Raw genomic sequence first — 17,574 nt, 5'->3', positions numbered from 1 at the left:
ATAATGCGACTGTTTGCAGTTGGCACTGATGTATTATAATTTGATTTCCTGATTACAGATGCAACTAAATTGATCAGACTGGAATGTGATTGATGCTGCAAAGTGAAAATTTATATGAGCTGAGTAATATTCTAACTTTATTTGAGCCTGAGTAATATTCTACATTTTCTCAGAATAATTACGTTGTTGTAATGATAGCAAATAAAAACTTGACCATAGATTGATTTTGGACACCTTCCACCAAATAAAAAAGTAAACACTACAACAATTAAAGATACATTCCGATGAAAAAAATAAAGATACATTCCACCAAAAGGCAAATCACAAAAATGATCATGAGACTTACAAACTTAATAATAACATATATAAGATGACCGAAACAAAAAAAAAATTCCACAAAATAAACTAATACTAAAAAACCTAAATTTTTTTTTTTTTTTGGTAGGATGCAGGAGAAAATGTCTCCTACTATTTATTCAAAACAATAAAACCCAATCACAGGCAAACTTGCCTAGTTCTTGACACACCATTACAATCATCCAAAAACACATGAGCAACAGGCTCTGGAATCATTTCAAAGTAATGCAAACCAAACGGTAATACACAAATGTAGATCCCATAACTTCATTATCATCATCATTGTCGTAACGTATGCTTTTTTATATCAGCCTTAGCTTTGTTTCTACTTTCTTCTTATCCTGCCATTTGAAGTATCTATGTGTGTTTGATATAAGAAAGTTCACATCCATGTAAAGTAAGCTAAAGATTCCTCACTTATTCACAAACAGTTTGGCTCTGTTTTAATTTGTTTCATCAGAGTGTTGATTGAAACATGAACTATTTTCCAGCGGAGACAACTTCCAACAGTAATGAAGCATTAGGAAAAATATCCAAGAACTGAAACGTAAACTAAATCAAAAAGAAAAAATAATATTCATTACCTTGACAAAGTACGTTTGAGAAGTAGACAGCCTCTTGCAAGACATTCTCTGCTAATTACCAAGAAATTATCCTAGCTACTGTGACAACTACTGGAGCTTCCATTGCTACCATTACTAATGTTGTTGCATCCTTCAGAAGTAATGAGTTCTTAATCCCTGTAGACACTGATGCAATGTTCCAAACTTCTTTCATAGCCCTCACTTTCAATGTCGCCACTCCTCTTAACACTGCACCAAATACCCAAACATTAACTTAGATCTTCATAAAGCTCCAATTTTGAGCTATAAACTGTTCTTACATATTCTACATCAAAATGAGAACTTTAGCAATGTCGATTACATTGTCAGTATTAAGCATGTCTCACATCAAATCAAAAGACTTGAATTTCTTCATCAAAGTAATAGATTCTAGTGACCATGATTCTCAAGGAATGAGGCCTTCCCTTTTTTGTAGGTGTAGATACATAATATGTCACAGGAAAACTCTATTACAGATTCTTTAATTGATTGGATTCTTAATTGATTAGCAAATACAAAGTACCTGGAAAAATGTTCAAACAGATAGAAGTGGCTTCTCTCCAACTCAACTATTTGTTGCTTCGCCAAAAGTTTGAACACAAACAATTATCATCCTCAGAAAAGAGAGCTAGTCAAAAATAGATAACAATTTGGAAATCAAGAATTTGTCTTTATGTACAGAACTGAGTGGGATCTTTTTCACGTTCAAAAAACAGGTTAATCACCATTAGAACTTCAATAAATGAAAACAGAAGAGCAAAGTCCCAAAAAACCTTCGAGAAAAATAACAAAAGTAATGAGCTTGGATGATTCTCAAGAAATGAGGCCTTACCTTTTTTATAGGTGTAGTAGATACACGGCTTGGAAGATGATTGTAAGAGGAATAATGGTGATCTATTTATACTCGCAGGTACGCCAACTCTGAACCAGAGCAAGCATGACAAAGAAAGTGACTACTGAAACACTCCTGTAAAGCTATTGTTATGATCCCGTAATTGACGCTGCTGCTTTCTCCCTCTGTGTCGTCACTACCGTTAGTCTTGGTCCCGCTTGCTCTACTACTCTCCATATCAGCTTCAGGGGAGTTTAAGGCATCAATGTTTTCAAGATTCATATACGCCGTGAAGAGATCATCCATGGCTTCTCCCTCTCCTGATTCCTTCTTGACGAAAGGAGTAGTGGTCTTTGACCAATCAGCAGATTCCCCTTCAGGAAGATAAGCAGAATCTAATTAATAAAGGATTAAACATGAAGAAGATATAACTGGAAGCGTTTCAATGTTACAGATGAAGATCAGAAAGTCACAGGAGGAAGAAGAGGGGAACCACTGAAGAGAGACGTACCGTAAAATCCTTTCTGCGTGTAAAACACAATTAGGGTTCAATCTGTTGGGCTATTGGGCTGTCTCGAAAACCACAGCGACCAGAGATAAACGAAAAAGCCCAAAACCACATGAGAGTTAATGAAACGGTGCGGATTCGAGAGAGGACAGGTGTCACAATGATAGAAGGCTAATTAGTGACGTGGCGTCCTTGTTGGCATACCTAGGAGAGATTCAAACCCTTTTATATATATAAAGATTGCAAGAGAAAAACAATGAATCATTTAGCAATTTTGTAATCAACTAGATATTTTCTAGGCGCTACGTATGGATTGTATCTTTTGAATTTATGTTTTAAGTAATTTTCATATACTAGGTGAACATCCGCGCCTTACGCGGGACGAAGATCCAAAATGAATAGTATATATACAAATTACTTTTAGATATTATTATTTATTTTGTGTTCATTACGTATTATGAAATAGTAAATATATTGAATAATTGAGAAACTAATAACTATTATGTATATATTAAACTGGAGTAATCACCTAAATCAAAATAATCCCACTTGTTTATTTAAAATAATTTTTATTGGTAAATAAATAAAAACAACCATTTTATTCATTTTATATGTTATATAATTAAATTTAAATGATATTGACATAAATATATAGTATACTTTAATATGGATATTTATTAATTGAGGTTTCCTGCTCATATAATTTTATTTACATTTGTATATTTGTTGTACCAAAAACTAAACCATTAATCACAAAATTTTCATTGTGAGATTTTTAATAATTTGAGTAATTTATAATCATTTTTAAAATTCAATGAAAATTTTAAAATTAAAATATTAAGGTCTCAATATTTTGCAATGAAATTAAAATATTTATTTGTTTTTATATGGTATACAGTTTAGTTTTAATAATATATATATATATATATATATTTAATCTAAATATATATTAAATGAAACTTATGATTCATATGACTTTATGATCATTTTTTTTTTGGTAGGAATATGGGAGAGTGACTCCCAATTTATTTAAAAAAGAAACCCAAACTTCAGCTTACAAGACGAGTTTGTCGTGGCCGCAACGGTCCAGCAACATCCTCATGAATTAAAACAGCGACCTCAATCGGTGCCACAACAAAACTATGAAAACCAAACGGAAGAGTAAATGCAAGGTTAGCCAAACCATCAGCTAAGAGGTTTGCTTCCCTATATACATGAACAAATCGGACAAGCCAGTCCCTTGTCAAGAAGCCATGGCACAAGCGTACCAGGAAGGACAGCGGATGAGTGTCCCAATCCCTATCGTAAGAAACTCCATCACCATCATAGAATCGACCTCTACCTCCAACCTTCTCACCCCTTTCTCCCAAGCAACCACTAAACCATAGTACACACCCCATAACTCCGCTAATGGTGCCGTACAGCTACCTATATTAACCGCAAAACCTCCACACCACTCGCCTTCTCCGTTTTGCAGTGCTCCCCCTGCAGCCGCCGGCCCCGGGTTCCCATGTGATGCCCCGTCCGTGTTCAGTTTCATCCACCCCACACAAGGTGGCTTCCATCCCACCATTATCTCAACCATATGTCTCTCCTTCATGTGAGCATTCTCTGCTCTATTTGCTGTTATAACTCCCTTAGCCAAGTCACGTAAGAACTTGACTCTATCTCTCCACAGTCGGGTATCACCAAATACATTTCCACATCTCCACTTCCATCCCCACCATAGAGTCAAAGCGAATATAGTAGCCCACGGAACACCACCACCTGCATTGTTATCACATAGGTTCTTATATAACCATTCCAGTAACGGCATTCTGAAGAAAGCCTCCCTTCTCATTCTCGGAACAAATCTCTCCCATATACCTTTTATCGCAGGACAATCACGTAACACATGTATTATAGTCTCAATTCCTCCTCTGCAAACCTGGCATAAGTCAGTCCCACTCAGGTGCCTTCGATGTCTCTCTGCATTTGTCATGATTGCTTGGTTTGCCACTAGCCAGAGGAACATTCGAACTCTCTCAGGTGCTACAACGCGCCACATAGATCGAAAGAAACTCCCCATCTGCGGTCTTGGATTTTCATCTTTTGTAAACAAGGTGTATGCAGACTTCACCGTAAACTGCCCATTCGGAGTCTGCCCCCATGCCAAACGATCCTTTGCTCCAGTAACAGTATCCACTACTACTGCCATAAGCTCTAGTCTTCTCTCAGCTGTTACAAACGGGGTAATTCTATTGAAATCCCAACCTCCACCTTCCCCCCACATATCTCTAACTGTTATACCTTCATATCCTTCTGGAAGCCCTGCAATCACTTCAGTCATGAGTGGTTGGCCTGCTATCCAACTATCTGTCCAGAACCTGATATTCCTCCCATTACCAGTGATCCAACTATGGCCCACAAGAACCACTTCTCTTATCCCCATTACCACACTTTTCCATGTTGACGAGCTAGAGCTACTCCCTACCATCCAATCTGTGTCATGTATGTCCCCCACCCCGTACTTACTTCGTAAAACGTTGGCCCATAAGCTCTCAGTATCGTGTAACAGACGCCATCCCACTTTAGCTAACAAGGCTCTGTTCATATCTCTCGACACCCTGATCCCCAAACCTCCAGACGCCTTCGGTTTGCATATTTTATCCCAAGAGACTAAGTGTTGTCCACTTCCCCACACGAAGCTCCTCGCTAGGCTATCAAGCTTCTCCAGTATACCCACTGGCATGCTAATCGTACTCATCGTATGCATCGGGATTGATGATAGAACTGACTTTGTCAATGTTACCCTTCCTGCGAGGCTTAATGTTTGTTTCTTCCATCCTGCTAGCCGTGAAGCTACTTTCTCCAGTACCTCTCCAAAAGTATCTTTATTAATTCTTTTCTGTAGTATCGGCATCCCCAAGTATTTTCCCAGCTCCTTTGTTGATGCAATACCACTTTCTCTGCTTATTCTCTCTTCTCTTCCTCTAGAGACATTATTAGAAAAGAAAATCTTTGATTTCTGGAGGCTTACTTTCTGACCAGAGGCTTTACAAAACTTCTCCAACACTTTCCTGATCACTCGAATCTGCGTCACCGATGCCTCTGCAAACAGGATTAAATCATCTGCGAAGCAAATGTGAGATAGCTGTGGACCACCTCTCGACAATCTTATCGGTTTCCATCTTTTATCCTCCACTGCTTTCTCAATCAGTTGACATAATCTCTCCATGCATAAGACAAACAAGTACGGGGACAGTGGATCACCTTGTCGCAGTCCTCTTGATGGCTTAAACGGCTCAGCTTTTTCTCCATTCCACAAAATACACATTGATGGACCAGACACACATTCTATAATCCTCTTAACCCAATTCTCAGACAAACCAGCAGCCCTTAGTGTATCTTCTAGAAAATCCCAACGCAGCCTATCATAGGCTTTCTCCAAATCCAGTTTCAGCAGCATCCAACCCTTGCGACCTTGCTTCTTTTTCATCGAATGAACAGCTTTCTGAACCACAACAATGTTATCCGCACTCAATCTGCCCGGGATGAAACTAGACTGAGCAGGACCAATCAGTTTAGGCATAATACTCTTCAGTCTCCCTACCATGGCCTTCGTGATAGTTTTAAACAACACATTGCAGAGACTTATAGGTCGAAACTGAGTAATATACTCAGGCTTTGTCACTTTCGGAATCAGCACCACGAGTGCATCATTAGTATTCTAGGGCAACTTCCCCGTCTCAAAGAAAAGAAGGACAAACCTGATCACAGATGCACCAACGGTCTCCCAGCACTTCTGATAGAAAACTGGTTGAAACCCATCCGGACCTGGTGCCTTAAAGCTGCCCATAGCTCTCACCGCCTTCTCTACTTCCTCCGCAGAAAACGTTTTGTCAAGATCCATTCTCTCTTGTCTTGTAAGCCCCACAAATCTCTTCTCCATTAGCATTTGTGTGTCTGTATCCACGTCTTCTAGAGAATATAGTTTTCTGAAATAATCCACCGCTAGCTTCTCAAGTTCTTTTGCATCTGATACCCACTGAATTTCATCTTTCTTTAGCATCTCCACTCGATTTCGCTTTCTCCTAATGATTGTCGACATATGAAAGAACTTGGTATTTCTATCTCCATGCACACACCACTTCTCCCGCGACTTTTGGAGCCAGAGCACTTCTTCTTGCTCGAGGACGATCTCAAGTTCTTTTAGTAGCTCTCCCTCCTTTACCAAGATATCATCAGAGAGGTCTTGCTCAATTTTATCCTGTATCTCTGTAATCTGCCTCAACAAGTCCTCTTTCCTTCTTTGGATATTTCCGAAAACTTCTCTGTTCCACTTTCGGAGTGTCACTTCCAACCTCTGCAAAGCCTCTCTTGTATCAATATCACGATCCCATGAAGCTGTTAGCAAGTCTTGAAACTCATTGTGTTGTAGCCATGCCGCCTCAAAACGAAATGGACGTCGACGTGCATCACCCTTCACCTCCGGTGTGAGCTGTAAATACAAAGGAGCGTGGTCTGATGCTAAGAAAGGTAAATGCCTCACACTTGCCTCCTGCCACCTGAGTCTAGACTGGGCACAACATAATATTCTATCCAGCCTCTTCGCTACAAATGTGCTTTCAGTTTTCCCTCTTTTCCATGTGAACTGGTTGCCATGAAATCCCATATCAATCAGTGACATATCATTTATCCAATCACCAAACTTTAGAGAATCCTCAGACAATCTTCCATTCCCACCACTCCTTTCATCTATCCTCACTATTGTATTAAAGTCTCCCCCAACGAACACCGGGCCTTCCGCATTACGCAAAACTTCTTCTAAAGCAGCCCATAAGCCACTTCTACGGCTCGGTGAAGGGGCCGCATACACAACAACCAGATTAATCACCTCTGCTCCGTTCCCTATTCGAGCATGTATAAACTGATCCGACGACTTGACCACCTCAAGCTCTCCTATCTCCTCCCTCCATAACAGCCATAAACCTCCACTCTGGCCACACGCATCCACCCGAAACGAGTTCTCAAACCCTAAACCACGACAAATCCGGCCTGCCGCTTCTCCACCAGCATGAGTTTCAAAAACAGCAAGTATATCTGTCTTGAACTTCTTCACCAAATATCTAATCGATCTTCGAAATTGGGGTTTATTTGCCCCCCGGCAATTCCACAGAATGCACTTCATCAGATCTTTATAATCAATAGATAGAATCACCGGGGCAAAATGTTATGCCTCCACACTCTCCAGGACTTCTCGTCCTTGGCTCGCACTAGCTTCTGCCTCATTCAATTCCAGATTCTCCATCTCTGAAAATTGCACCTGAGTGTTATTTTTATCGTACACATGCCCAGAATTCTTCTCATTTCTGTCTAGCTCCCCATCTCCTGCGAAAACACCACCTGGTCGGCCGACATTTTCCTTCTCTACTCGTAGTCTCTTCCCTCTCGCCGACAAGCCACTCTCCCCACTTATTGGGCCAAACACCAAACCCCGCATAGGCCCAACATTTCTCAGTTTGGTCTTATGAGGATTCGGGCCTCTCATGTTGCTAATCTTCTTATCTTTTGGACCCAATCGAGCAGGCTGTCGGTTCCCTCTGTTCCCATTGTTTCCAAACGAGAATTCCTTCCCAGTCTCTTTGCTCGCTCCTTCAGAAACTATATTAGTAGTATTCTCATTTTCTTTATTCTCTTCTCTATTCCCACTCTCCTCCACTTGTTCCTCCATATCCTCCTCCACATTCAACCCTCCAAACCTATTCGAAACCCTTATCTCCTCCGACATACTCTCTTGACGAGCCCCCCGACTTTTACTACCGATCAACGTCTTGTTTCCTACCATCTCCCTACTTTCATTACTCCGCAGTGTAACTCCTCTCTGCCCATTCTGAGTTAGGCCTTTCCTCGCCTGTCTCACTAGGATAAAATCTGTATCCATACCTGCAACCTCCGTACTCTTTTGTGTCCTTTCCACTGGAACAACCGCATTTATAGGAGTTTCCTCCAGTACCTTACGTGGGCATGAATAGGCTAGATGTCCATACATACCACATGACGAGCAGATCGTCGAGATTCCTTCATATGATACGCAGTACCTCTCACCATTAATCATCACTGTCCCTTTCAATGGCTTATTAAGGTTAACCTCCACACAAATTCTCGCAAATCTAGCTCTTTCGACTTTTAGCGTGGTGCAGTCCACCTTGATCGGTTTTCCTAACCCCTTAGCAATCCCCATCAGTATCGTTTTATGATAAAAATTAACTGGGATATGTGCTAAACGAACCCAAACCGGTGTCGTAACTATCTCGTCCCTCAGCGGATCAAACTCGGGCGTCCATGCTTGCACCATAAGGTAACTCCCAAAAGCCCTCCATGGGCCACCTGATAGCGCATTCATGTACTCCTCCTCTACTCCAAAACGAACCATGAAAAAATTCTTCGGGAGATCCATCACAAACATTGATCCCGCAGGTTTCCATAGCTCCTTCAACCTTCTCGTTATGCTCAATAATGGGATACTCCTCCCCAAGACCTTAACAATCATACATCTCTTCCATAAACCATTCATAGCACTCAAAACCTCCTCTCCAATCGTTATCACCGGTTCTCCATCCTCACCATTAGGGAACTCTAGTTTCAGATTTGCTTCCACAAAAGTCTCGTCCACAATCTCCTCCGGTACAGGCATCCCTCCTTCATTGCACCCTAATACCTTCTTCACCCAAGAGCCTGGAGCATCCGGTGGATCTCCGGGCGGTCTCCCATGCTCCCCGATCTCTTCCATATTCTCATCCTGCACTTCCTCACCCAAAACCCTAAAATCACCCCCCAAAGCCCTAGCCGTCATTCCGTGTCCCGAATTTGTTTCAATTGAAAACTTCTGAATATTCATATGATATGACTTTATGATCATTGTATCATGTTATAATGAAAACAAAGTTAAACCATTGATCATAAATTTTTTAATGCGAGACTTTTAACAATATTAATAAAATATAGTCTTTAAAAACAAAATCATAATATAACATATAAGAAAAAATATAAAATTTTTATAATATAAATTGTATAACAAAATTAACAAACACCATATAATATCATACACAAATTCATCAACAAATAATAATCAAAATATAACAAAATTTGCTATACTTTGGTGATAACTTTTTTGAATCAACAACAAATTTCGAGATACAATTATGATTATCATTGTTCAAAATTGATTATATATTATAAATGGGGGCATTTACATCAAAACAGACTTTGGTCGAAGTGGAATAAAAATATGAAAAGAAAAAATTTCAAACACCTATGAAAATAAGATAAATAATATTTAGATAATGGGTTCAATTAGTTGGATTGTAAATGCATAACTTTTATTGTAAGAACTCAGTCTGTCATTTTTAGTGTCATAGTTGTAAGTTTTTTTATCTACAAAATATTACAATTTTTAAACAGTTGATTTAAAAAAAAAGCATAAAGATATATAAGGTGGTAAATTAAAAGGTAGAGTTCATTAAATAAATCATATACTAATTGGAAACAAACGTTATAAATAGTTTTAAATGTTCTAAAACATGTAAGCAAATCAACCAATTAAGCACCATAAATAAAAAAAATTTAAAAAAAAAAACAAAAAATTATTTAAATGTTGTCATTCTGCTTTTTACCTTATATATAATTTTTAATGACAAAAAAATAGATAAAAAAATTTCGAATCGCGTAAGACAAAAACATTGAATATTTTAAATTATTTTACATTTATCTATAGCTTTTTATATTTTTATAATAGATTATCAAATTTATATATTAAAATAATCATACTAAATATATAATCAAAATTAAAATTTAAACAAAAAATCCGGGTGTAGCCCGGGCCGACCCTAGTACTTTATACAAGAGAATCATTTATACTTATCATTACCTCGTTGTTGATAATGCTTTGGCTTTTCTTTCTTTTCCTTTCTGAAGAACAAAGCTATGAAATAGAAGAAAAATCAACTGGCGTCTTTAAGATGAATCCTGCGAAAAAGAGATTATCAGGTTGAGAGGAAAAAAGCATTTAGTTTGGATAAAAAGTATAAACCTGCATCCGATTTCTTTTGCTACATTCCAAACCAAAAAACCAAATTGAAGAAGACGAAACTATAAAAGAAAGAGACAAAAAAAAAACAAATTAAGTTGATTGGAAATTATATAGGAATGAAACCGTTTGAAAGTTGTAGATATCGGGTCCGATTGGTAATAGCTGTAGCTTTAAAAAGTTTGTTGTAGATAATTTTTTAAAAAATTTTTGTTCTGGTTTTAGATTTTATTGCTTAAAATTTTATGGAAAATTCTAAAAAATTGCTTTGGATTTTTGGCTTTACAGAACACTTATACAACCAGAGACGGTCCTTGTTTTGGTGAGGCTACAAGCTAAAAAAATAATAATGTGGCTACTAAGGTTTGAACCCCTCACTTCTAACAAAAGATAGAGGCGTTTGATCATTGGACTAAAGTTATTTTTGTATAATTTGGTGGTCGATATTTTACTTAATAATATAAAGGCTGTAAGCCCATGCTTCATTAGCTTCTAGCAAGGGCCGCCACTGTGTACAGCTGTAGGTTATTTCGAAGAGTTGTGATTTTGAAATTTTTATCAAAGTTTGATTACTGTGAATTTAGTGCTATAGAAATAAATGAGGTTGTGGACAACACTTATCACCACTACCAATCACATCCGATAATTAGTTTTGGACGTGGTGGTAGTATTTTGAGAAAATCTAGAGATTTAATATTTTGTATTTTCATAAATTAGGATTGCAAGAGCTTTTTATGTTACGTAGTTTTTATCTTTAAGATTATATAAAGAACCGGTAATTTGCTTTGTCGGAAAACATTTAAACTAATTAAAAAAAAACTGCAGAGAAATAGTGAAGTACACATGTCACTCATAGAATTGTCAACTTACTTCTGTTTTATAATATAAAAAATAGGCCATTAAACCAAAATATTTCAGTAATTCAAGTAAATCCAAACATACTACTCTCTCCGTTCCTAAATGATTCATGTTTTAGAAAAATATTTTGTTTCTAAAAGATCCATATTTTACATTTTCAATGTATGTAATAATGGAAAATTGTAAATTTCAAAAACATTAATTGTGTTTACAGAATTTTGATTGGCTAAAAATCATAGGAAATAGCTAAACACAGAAAATCATACATTTATTATCAAAATTTTAAGTGTTTTCTTAATAAGTGTGAAAATTCTAAAACATAGATTATTTAAGAACAGAGGGAGTATATTTTAGCGACAAAGAAAATCTGTTTTTAAAGCCTGGTTACAAAAAAAGAACGAAAATCTATTTTTTGGTCAACAGAAAATCTAAATATTATAGGAAATTAAATATATGGAGATTACATCTGCTGACCAAAGAATTCCCAAAGTGTTTTTCAACTATTGATTATATCATATATAAATATATACACTCAAGTGTTTTTCAACTATTCAATTATTTTTCATTCCCAAAGTCGAGAAAAAAAAACTAGTTAAAAAATGGCTTCATACAAATGTTTCGTTTTTGTGTTGTTGTGCCTAACTGTTACCTTGATCTCTTGTATGCAACAACAATTAACAATTATTATATATCCATGTTTTTTCTTTATGTTTTTCTTTAAATAATTGATTAAAGTTTTGTAAATATCTCAGGTGCTGCGGATACTTGCGATTCACCCAGACATGGTCTTTTTGTGATAGGTCCTTGCTCACAAATTCCAAACTGCAATAATAAATGCGTAGAATTACACTATTCTGGCGGAGAATGTTTTAAAAAGTCCAGCAGTGCCACCGAACTATCATGTGGCTGTTGTGTATAATTTATAATGTTATGGAGATATTAATTATATTGTGGAAGTGTTAGTGCTTTAATTAATAAAAATATATATTGTACTACTATTATTTTTGGATTAAATCTGATTTCCTTATAATTTGAAGCCTTCTTACTCAAGAGTACATTACTCTATAGGATACTTTTGTCTTTTTAACACTGTAAAATACAAACTCTTTATGGAGCACATTCAAGGAATCCAATGAGTGTTTTGGACAAGAATGCTCTCCTGTCTAGCGAAAGGGAACATTGATATTCTAGTTAGTAGCTAGTTTTTTTTTTTTTTGAAAATATTCTTCAAATTAAAAGCACGAGAAAGCAAAAATTTAGTGGGATCGTGTGACCGCCTAATTTAATCTTATTTTTCTGATCGGAACGATAGTTTCCACCATTCTTTCTTATTAAACCCCTAATTCAGTCCTTCAATCGTAAGTTATTCCACATTCCAAATCCCTCTGTTATTCACCTTATACAAACTCAACGAATCTCTGCTCCTCGCAAAATTCACGAAACCCATCAAAGCACATTAGGCAATGGCGACCAAATCAGCGAAACCCACCGGTAAAGCTCCAATCGCTCAATTTCGCCTGGCTTAGCTAAATCGGGGCTGCGTTTCCGTTTGATTTATGTGTTACAGTGTCTCAGTTGATCTTTGGAGCGTTGGTTGTGTTTCGCTGAGATTCTTACCGGAAGATCACTTCTTAAAAGGACGAACAGAGGTGAGAAAGGAACCAAAGCGATATATCAAAATTACTCATTCCAGGTAGAGTTTTTAATGAGTTTTTGTGTGTGTTTGTTCTGTGTAGATTGAACAACTTAACAAAACGTATAAACGCTTTGGTTCACCAGATGAAGAATTCTGGGAAAAGAACAAGCTTCGTTCTCAAACTAAAGATGTTCAGACCACAACATCAATATGAGCGTTGTCTCAGAGAAAATTATAAAGATTTTCTTAACTATAATAGGCTTTATCACGCTTCTCTCACGAATTTCATATATTTTATTTAATATTTATTTTACTTTTATTTAAAATAATATATATACTATTAAAGCAGGATTCTATTGTCATAATTACCTTAGGGGCATGTTTCCTTCACTAACATTGCATGTTTCATTAAGGGCAATTAAGTAATATTAATAACAAATCTATATTGGATCATTATTTTTGGATCCAGCCCAAATCAAATCTCTCTTGGGCCATTTGGGCCTATTAAAAAATCAGATTCAATTCTCACTTTTTTTTTTCCTTTGGGCCATTGAGTTCAAGTTCAAATATTTTTTTTCAACTATTCTTAATTATTATTTTCTTAATATAATTTAAGCATTCATAAAAATAATTGAATTTTTTTATTGAAAAGTATAAATCTTTATTAAAAGTATATAATTTTTTAATTAAAATATTAACCCCATAATAAAATTAATTTATCAGAGATACCAACTTAATTCATTAAAAAAATAAAGTTTAATTTTTTTAACATAAATAGTCATTTAAAATGAAATACGATAAATAAAGATAAAATTTTTAAGTCTTTTATAAAATAAAACACAAATATATGAAAATGTGACATTTACTAAATATTTGTCAATTGAAAAAAAAAAAACAAAAATAAACCCGCACTTTGAAATTGCGGGTCAAAATCTAGTATTCTATTAAAAGGGAAACAATCTTGAAAAATCTACTTATAAAGGTTGTTGGACCTCTTCATTAATAATATGTTTTATTTAATGTTTGCCTTAATCAATCAAAATATATACTCCTATTTATAAGGAACATTATATTTGTCCAAAAAGAAACATTACGTTAATTATTTTTATTAATCATTATTAACCAATTTAAAAGAAACACTACAACCAATCAATAATTAATCTGATACTAAATGGCATCTCACGAAACTAATCGATTTTTATTATAATATATACACTATATATGAATTATATTATTTCTTAGAGTTCAATGAAAGAAGTACTATCACGATGCACATAGTGTATTATATGTTTGAGAAACATAACTATATATACTTTTTACTACAACATAATTATTTATGCTTTTACCTTGCTTTTGTTTTTTAATATGATATATAAATAAAACAATTATTATGCTACTACGATATTTGCAAAGATTAATTATTTATTTGCCTAAATAAAACATAATTACTTTTTTTTTAACTTTAGAACTATTTCTTTTCAAAGATTACTATAGCTAGAATAGATATTTGCATAACGTGAATAAACCAATTCCAATATTTGTTTTGGACACAAAACTAATTTCAATATATTCACTATTGTGAGTATATATAATATTATGATGGGATGATACTTTTACTAATTTCCTATGTATAAATTATTTATGCTAAAAGAATCATGTTATATAGTACGATATGAATATATTTTTAAAACAATAAAATAATTAATTTAATTTTTAAAAAATAGTTTTTTTACAGGTTTTAAATTATATATATTTTTAAAAACCATACCCGATTACATATTAGATTACTTGATTTATCAGTTAGACTTCTGGTAATCATTTTAAATATATAGTAATAGAAGATTAAAAAATATTTATTATAAAATATTATTATTTAATATAAGTTTAAAAACTATATTAAAAACAGTATAAATCTATAATATTAAATTAGCTAAAATATGTAAATTAAACTCAAGTCTTACCAATTTAACAAATGTAACTATTATAAAATGCACACAAAATATAATGAGAAATAGAATAAGCATGGCCATCGAATTTTCGGTTGGTACAGATCGGTTCATTTCGAGTTTGAGTCCTTCAGATCTTAGACATTTGTACCTAATTAGGTATTTGATTTTTTTTGTTTGAGTTTAAATTGTTCCTTTTATGTTTGTATCCATAATTCAAATACCTGTAAAATACCTGTATTTTTAATATATAACAGGTCCGGATCAGTTCGAATATTTAATACTCAAAAAAGATTTGAAATACCCAAAAATCCAAAAAATATGCGAAAAAACCCAAAAAGTACCTGATACAAAAACGTACCCGAAAACTCAAACAAATACCCAAAAATATGTCATATCATACAACTTTGTAATATAATAATTTACAACAATTACAAAATACTATTTCCTATCAAAATTTATTTATAATCCAAAATAATCCGCGCTTTCAAAGCGCGGGTCAAAATCTAGTTGGTATATTATGAATGAATCATTATTTTCGTGATTTTTTGTTGATATTTTATATTTTTACGGTTAAATATTTTGAGGTTATGATATCCAACCTAAATTTCATTTGGATTAACTAAATTTCATGATCGATTTTTGAGATGATTTTAACCGGATATGTTCTAATTTAAATTGACTGTGTATTTCTTTCATATGTTTTTTAAAAGGTTATCTACTTTGTTTCTGTCTTTTTAATACCGTTCTTTATTTTTTATGAAAATAGTAAAATAGATACATGTAATAAGTAGTGAATTTGTAGATTTACAGAATGTAGTATGTTTTAAGAATTTAATTGGCTGATGTCTATAAATTTTCATGAAAATTATCAATGTTCATATTCATTTTAGTTTTTGGTAAATAGCTTTTCTAAAAGTTAGAAGCCATGAAAATTTTCATTTTAGATTTTGGTAAATAGCTTTTCTAAATTTTCATAAAAATTTTGTCAGTTGGAATCAATACAATACTAAAAGTTGGTGAGTTGGAGTTTTGAGAGTGTCCACATCATCCAAAAATTCTCAACCAATCAAATTGACAACTCATTTATATGCAAGCCATGCCATTTAAAAAGTATATACATTCTTCTGTATTTGTGTTTATTTGCTATATTAATATGAAAGTTCCGTAATTGTTGAACTCATCTTCCATCCTAATCGTTCTATCTTCCCAAAAAGTCTGCCGATCAAGATTCTTTAGGACTTAGTGGTATTGTCTCCTCAAGCTTTAAACCAGCTTATCATGGTACCATTAAACCATAAGATTATATTTCTTCCTCCAATCTCAACTGCAGTCTCCTGCTATGACGCCACTTTGCATTCTCCGATCAGATTATGAATACGACGGATCCACTTTTAATCGCTAACGCCACTCAAGAGTTATATTTTTTTGCAGATTCAACACAATGGCAATATCAAAGCTTCATGAAAGGAAATTAAAGGCAAATGATCTCAAATACAGACAAAGGTAAGAACCAATAACAATCTCTTTTTGAAACACCAGAATTCCACTAAGGATCAACTGGACTAACTTATGATAACATAATACAATACTAAAAGTTGGTGAGTTGGAGTTTTGAGAGTGTCCACATCATCCAAAAATTCTCAACCAATCAAATTGACAACTCATTTATATGCAAGCCATGCCATTTAAAAAGTATATACATTCTTCTGTATTTGTGTTTATTTGCTACATTAATATGAAAGTTCCGTAATTGTTGAACTCATCTTCCATCCTAATCGTTCTATCTTCCCAAAAAGTCTGCCGATCAAGATTCTTTAGGACTTAGTGGTATTGTCTCCTCAAGCTTTAAACCAGCTTATCATGGTACCATTAAACCATAAGATTATCTTTCTTCCTCCAATCTCAACTGCAGTCTCCTGCTATGACGCCACTTTGCATTCTCCGATCAGATTATGAATACGACGGATCCACTTTTAATCGCTAACGCCACTCAAGAGTTATATTTTTTTGCAGATTCAACACAATGGCAATATCAAAGCTTCATGAAAGGAAATTAAAGGCAAATGATCTCAAATACAGACAAAGGTAAGAACCAATAACAATCTCTTTTTGAAACACCAGAATTCCACTAAGGATCAACTGGACTAACTTATGATAACATATTCTCAATTAAATTGAAGCTCATGTCATATACTCATATGTATTGTCTGATTGTTGCTTGCAGTTGGTCGACATGTTAATCCTTGGGTTTAAGGTTTTGATCCAGTCGTATCAGTGTGGGATTAGTTTTTTACACACGAAGATACAATAAAGCTAATCGGGAGTCATATCAGTGTAGCTTCTGATACGTATCTCCTGCTCTTTAATTTCTCGATCACGTTGAATAGGTTGATTAGGAAAGGGATCCCGCCGGTATTAAGGGAAAAGGTTTGCCTTTCTCTTTCTGATGCTGCCAAGAAAAGTCCACCGCCCTAGATAATTATTACAGTGATTTGAGCAGGCCGAGACGGAAAGGCTACATTGACAACACAGCAGATCGATCGTGTGAGTCTGATCTTTTCCGGAGTCTCAATTTTTTTTTGTTCTTCAGGGAAATTGATGTATTTTATATTCAGTTAATTTTCCAGGATATATTGGTATTGTTTTAATTGGTTATAAGCTCTGTTTCATATTGTAATTTGATGTAGTCTCAAAAGCATTGAAAAAAGAAGATGCTATCGATGCTGTTATGGTTGGAAATTTAGAATATTGTTTCTTTTCTTTA

The 17,574-nt window shown here is 34.7% G+C and overlaps 1 long non-coding RNA gene and 1 pseudogene across 1 annotated transcript; one reads left to right on the top strand and one right to left on the bottom strand.

The window, feature by feature from the left end:
- LOC103868333 lies at positions 1-11,885 on the bottom strand (annotated as a pseudogene).
- A 1,882-nt stretch (positions 11,886-13,767) lies between these two features.
- On the top strand, positions 13,768-17,574 carry LOC117134191. Its single transcript, XR_004458379.1, has 2 exons — positions 13,768-16,895; positions 17,035-17,574. It is a non-coding gene; the product is annotated as an uncharacterized LOC117134191 (long non-coding RNA).

Source organism: Brassica rapa, chromosome A05, assembly GCF_000309985.2.
Source record: "Brassica rapa cultivar Chiifu-401-42 chromosome A05, CAAS_Brap_v3.01, whole genome shotgun sequence".
NCBI lineage: Eukaryota > Viridiplantae > Streptophyta > Magnoliopsida > Brassicales > Brassicaceae > Brassica > Brassica rapa.
This window is presented reverse-complemented; position numbering and strand designations above follow the sequence as displayed.